Source organism: Rhinichthys klamathensis, unplaced genomic scaffold (genome assembly GCF_029890125.1).
Source record: "Rhinichthys klamathensis goyatoka isolate OS25496 unplaced genomic scaffold, OSU_Roscu_1.1 h1tg000076l_1, whole genome shotgun sequence".
In the NCBI taxonomy this organism is placed as follows: domain Eukaryota; kingdom Metazoa; phylum Chordata; class Actinopteri; order Cypriniformes; family Leuciscidae; genus Rhinichthys; species Rhinichthys klamathensis.
The window spans coordinates 371,579-377,655 of NW_026606618.1; the positions used below are offsets into that span (position 1 = coordinate 371,579).

The 6,077-nt window shown below is 37.0% G+C and overlaps 1 protein-coding gene across 1 annotated transcript in view; it reads left to right on the forward strand.

The window, feature by feature from the left end:
• Window positions 1-6,077, forward strand: part of LOC130085185 (cytosolic carboxypeptidase 4) — a 257,663-nt gene that overhangs the window by 27,195 nt on the left and 224,391 nt on the right. The window lies entirely within an intron of this gene.

The following is a 6,077-nucleotide window of genomic DNA, read 5'->3' on the forward strand; positions in this document are numbered from 1 at the left end:
TCTCGTGTGTCCGCTTTAATTAAATGTGAATGGGTGATGAGCTAGTGGTATCCATGCCGGCTCGAACCACAGAGAGGGTGAATTCAATGAAGAGTCTGAATGCTGCTTTGTGCCTGTTTTATCTCGAGCTCTCATACTGTACGCCGTACGCGTAAATGAGCTGGGCCGCTGCCAGTGCTTCTAGGATATGAGTGGGTGGCTATAATTATAACTGATAGCTATTATATGATTAAAGTTGTCTTATGAAAGGGAAAGTCTTGCAACATGCTGTGACTATCTTGTTCCCTCTTATTTTATAATGCCCAAGAGTGAAAAAATACTCACACTAACTTGACAATACATTTTGTGTTACTATTGAGTTAGAACGGGCTATACATTTAAAAAGTCACAATATTTTGCATTCTTTTTGCTGGCATCATTAAATAAGTTTGTAATTTTAATTGGAAAATAATATTGCTGAAAGGTTGTAATTTCACTGTTTAATAGTGTAGTCACGTGCAGTCTCTTGTAAGCTACGTGTGCGAGCACGAGCAATAAGTCACTGACTGCAGCACAGTTCACTTAACGGCCACAGGTGTCGCTAATAACAAAGGTTTCTGAATTCTTCATACACTCACCTAAAGGATTATTAGGAACACCCGTTCAATTTCTCATTAATGCAATTATCTAATCAACCAATCACATGGCAGTTGCTTCAATGCATTTAGGGGTGTGGTCCTGGTCAAGACAATCTCCTGAACTCCAAACTGAATGTCAGAATGGGAAAGAAAGGTGATTTACGCAATTTTGAGCGTGGCATGGTTGTTGGTGCCAGACGGGCCGGTCTGAGTATTTCACAATCTGCTCAGTTGCTGGGATTTTCACGCACAAATATTTCTAGGGTTTACAAAGAATGGTGTGAAAAGGGAAAAACATCCAGTATGCGGCAGTCCTGTGGGCGAAAATGCCTTGTTGATGCTAGTGGTCAGAGGAGAATGGGCCTACTGATTCAAGCTGATAGAAGAGCAACTTTGACTGAAATAACCACTCGTTACAACCGAGGTATGCAGCAAAGCATTTGTGAAGCCACAACACGCACAACCTTGAGGCGGATGGGCTACAACAGCAGAAGACCCCACCGGGTACCACTTATCTCCACTACAAATTGGAAAAAAAGGCTACAATTTGCAAGAGCTCACCAAAATTGGACAGTTGAAGACTGGAAAAATGTTGCCTGGTCTGATGAGTCTCGATTTCTGTTGAGACATTCAGATGGTAGAGTCAGAATTTGGCGTAAACAGAATGAGAACATGGATCCATCATGCATTGTTACCACTGTGCAGGCTGGTGGTGGTGGTGTAATGGTGTGGGGGATGTTTTCTTGGCACACTTTAGGCCCCTTAGTGCCAATTGGGCATTGTTTAAATGCCACGGCCTACCTGCGCATTGTTTCTGACCATGTCCATCCCTTTATGGCCACCATGTACCCGTCCTCTGATGGCTACTTCCAGCAGGATAATGCACCATGTCACAAAGCTCGAATCATTTCAAATTGGTTTCTTGAACATGACAATGAGTTCACTGTACTAAAATGGCCCCCACAGTCACCAGATCTCAACCCAATAGAGCATTTTGGGATGTGGTGGAACGGGAGCTTCGTGCCCTGGATGTGCATCCCACAAATCTCCATCAACTGCAAGATGCTGTCCTATCAATATGGGCCAACATTTCTAAAGAATGCTTTCAGCACCTTGTTGAATCAATGCCACGTAGAATTAAGGCAGTTCTGAAGGCGAAAGGGGGTCAAACACAGTATTATTATGGTGTTCCTAATAATCCTTAAGGTGAGTGTATATCCCCTTTACTTTGAAAGTGGGAATGAGATCTTAATCACAATGATCTTTCTGGAAAATACTGAAAAATAAGATTTATCAGATTTGTTCATTTAAACAAATACTTTTAACCATATTACCACAAATTGCTTAGACCCAACAATATTCAAGAGAATTAGCATGACCAAGGTCGAAATGTGCCTTAATTTCCCCTAAATGTTTTTCTAAATGCCTCTTTAATTCAATGGTTTTGTGGGGTGGCAGTCAGCAATTGACCATTCAAAACAAACTGTGGTCGGTGCAAACCTATAGTCTGGGTCTTGTTTTCTTTCTTTCTTTAATTAATGTTTTTTTAGGGGTGAGGAAATGTCACATAACCTGATGTCCATGTTAAGATCTGCCTACTGAAAATGTATACAAAGGAGTATAATCCTTTATTCTTGTCTCAACAGATGTATAAATAAATGATGCAATGATGTAAATGATAAAAGCAATGATGAAATCTAGAGCTACTGCTGTTGTATTGCAAATGTTTTGTTAAATTTGCAAATATTAAAGAGAATATTTCTCATTCCAAGAAGAGGATGTTTTTTTTTTTTTTTGCAAAACGTGCCCAGTGTGAAAACCACTCAAGGCTTCTGAAGTTAGTGAGACTTGTGCTGAAGTGTTTCAGGGAGTTTTCAAACGGGCAGGAGAGACCTGTTAAAATATACATGAGCGAAATGCTTTACAGCCTCAATTATGCACAAGTTCAGAGAGAACCGAGGCAAAAACACATTTCTGCATTTCAATTAGCAAACTGTCTCTGCATGAGTTTGCCAATGCTGATCTGCCAAACAACTGCATTCAAAGACCAAACATCTTAAACACACAAGGGGAGGCTGAACTTGCAAATGTGTTTCAAATTCATGTTCATTATAGTGTACATGTGATTTTAGACTGCAAATGCTGCTAAAGTTCACTTGAATTCTCTATTCATCAAAGAATCCTGAAACAAATTGTCACCTTTTCCCCAAAAAATATTAACATTGTTAATATTAACAACCGGTTTTAACATTGATAATAATAAAAAAATGTTTCTTGAGCACCAAATCAGTATTAGAATGATTTCTAAAGGATCATGTGAAACTGAAGACTTGAGTAAAGGCTGGAAATTCAGCATTCATTACATTTTAAAATATAGTTAAAAAGAAAACATTTTCTTTAAAGTCTGCATTAAACAGGAGTTGCAATCGTTTTTTCTTCACTATTGTGAGCTATGAACGAGTGAAACAACTTCTTGAACAAGAAAAAATGTCCGGGAATTGATTGGATGGCTGTGGTTTGCTATTGGTGTGATTTTATGTGAGTGACAGGCAGAGGTGGACAGTAACAAAGTACATTTACTTGAGTACTTAAGTACACTTTTTGAGTACTTTACTTGAGTATTATTTTTTTCTGGAAACTTTTTACTTTAACTTCACTATACATTTGAAAGACAAATATTGTATACTTTTTACTCCACAAAATTTCTGTCAAGGTCCTTGAGTTTTGGTTGCAGACGTTGGATTTAGGTTGGAAATGAAAGTCGGGTTGACGTCAGAAAATGATATAGTGCTTATCTATAAGCACCATTTGAGGGAACAGCCATTTAGGTGTCCGAAACAATTGAGGACGTTATAGAGTGCACTTATTCAATCTCACATTCAATCCCACTACTGGAAATAAATTTGATATTGATATGAGGGTATAAGGGCGATTTCTGACACAACCAATATCTGATTAATGGTAATAGGCTATTATTACTTTTACCTTGTAGGATGTTACAACGGGGTCCCTTTATCATTGGAGAAGAGGGAGGGGGAAGGCATTTTGATTAAACATTATGAGGGCACATGAGTTTTTAAAAGAATGAAGTGCTTGAATAAACACTGCAAAAGTACTGCAGTATTCCATAAAAACAAGGATTATCCATTTTAATTTTATGGTGACTTTAAATTGTAATAATTAGGGCTGTCAAATGATTAATCGTGATTAATCACATCCAAAATAAAAGTTTTTTTTACATAATATATGTGGGTGCACTGTGTATAATTATTTTATATATATAAATACACACACATGCTTGTATATATTTAAGAAATATTTTCATGTATATACTGTATAGATTTATATATAATTTATATTATATATAAATATTTTATATATAAATAATATTTTTTTCTTAAATATACATGCATGTGTGTGTATTTATATATATACACAAAATAATTATACACAGTGCACCCACATATATTATGTAAAAAAAACTTTTATTTTGGATGTGATTAATCGTGATTAATCATTTGACAGCCCTAGTAATAATATTTCATTACTATTTACTACTAGTTTATATTATAGTTTGGATTAAACGCAACCTTGGTGAGCATAGGCCTACTATATATATATATATATATGTTTATGATGCAAAATAATGTGTGCAATAGGGAGTGAATATGACCTGGATATGTATTTCGGAAGGTTTACCCAAGGACTGGGTTATTAAAATGTTTATGTTTAGCATATTCTTGAACCTTGTGGAGGTCTTCTTCTTTGGTGTCAGTAGCAGGCTATGGCTGTTATTTGAGCCCATCCTCAGGGCTAGCAGGTGGCCTGAAAGGCTTAATGATTGGCAGGAGGGACTGTGCTCAACATTCTTGCCTAGCAGAGGATTTACCTTCCAGGGTGCTTCGTCTGCCTATCTTCCTCACCCCCTCCCAGAATCCACTGGGCTGTCAGCCACCGTACCAGATTAGAAGCTTGAAAAGAAATTGCAGAGTCTAGTCTTTATCTCCTATCTAAGAGGACACAACTATTTAGATGTTGAATACATCACAAATGTTCCATTGCCCGCACTGCACATGAAGTGTTAGTTCTCAAAATTGAAATATTCACACAGCTCCGTCTCACTCCAAACCGACTAGTAAACATTCTTGATGCAGTGCACCAGTGTATCGGTCAGTCAGCGTCAGATGTGCTAATAGCTTCTCACAGGCTCAAGAGTAAACTTGAACTCCATAAAAACTTTGCAAACAGAGGAGCCTCAAGGAATCTTTTTGAAATGCCAGCCTCCGTTTCCAGACGACTGCACAATTTCCTGGACTCAGCGCCCTCTCCTATTAAAGCGGATGTTTAAAAAACAGCCACAATAAAGATAGTAAGCTTCATTTACACTATTCATGTAAATGTTGAGACCTATTACACCCAAACAAATGGGTCAACATTATTATAAATTGCATTGCTTTTTACATAGATATTTTAGAGATCGACTACGTTGGTTTGCAAAAAACAAAAACAAAAAACGGCTACACATTTGTTCGTGTGCTTTCTAATATGCTCAATAAAGTGTTACTGTTGACCAGCATCCATGAATTCCTTTGTTAATAAGAAACTAAATTCTAACTAAAGATATTTCTAATTGAATATTAATGTTGGTATAGATTTTTGTTAATATAACATTTTATTTTTACTAAATATTCTTTTGTGCACCCAACAACAAAGCACCTTACAAAATGTACATTCTATCTGTAGGAGCAGAAAAGCAATGAATAAAACTTCTAATTCGAGAATAATTTCAAAAAAAGGTCCCTGCGGATTTAGCTTAGGCATTTTAAGATTTAGCTGAAAACGTAATGCTTGTTCCGGTTCCGTCGAAAAACCTTGGATGTTTCGTGGAGGAGTTTTCAGAAAGGAATCCAGGCGCTTTTTTAAACCTCCAGGGTGCTTATGAAACCAGTCTGCAAGCATCAAAAAATCATTTATTCAAACCCTTCAACAGACTGAATGAGCAACAAACACATCTACCGGTATTAGGCACCAGGAATTCAGTTCACAAGGACGCCAGTGGGATCTGCTGCATAATCCCAGAAAGTCCCCTTCAAATGGAAATGTTTAGCAGTGAGCCGTTTACTACTGAAGACAAACTCCCCCTGAAACAAAATTCAAATTCATATCCCTTTTCAAGACATTTAAGACTGTAAGTGAGCAAAAACCCAACCTTCAACTTCAAAATCGTGGTTGATCTTAAAAGGATTTTTCTCTAGATTCAATATAAATTAAACTCTAATCACAAACAATCATTTAGACTCTTCCTTCTTTTCTTTAAAAACAAGTAAAAATAAAGGTTACGGTGAGGCATTTAAAACGTAAATGAATAGGTCAATTTTTGGAGGATGTAGAAGCAGATATGGGAAGCTTATGCAAAGCATATACCGTATATACCCGAATATAAGACGACCCTGAATATAA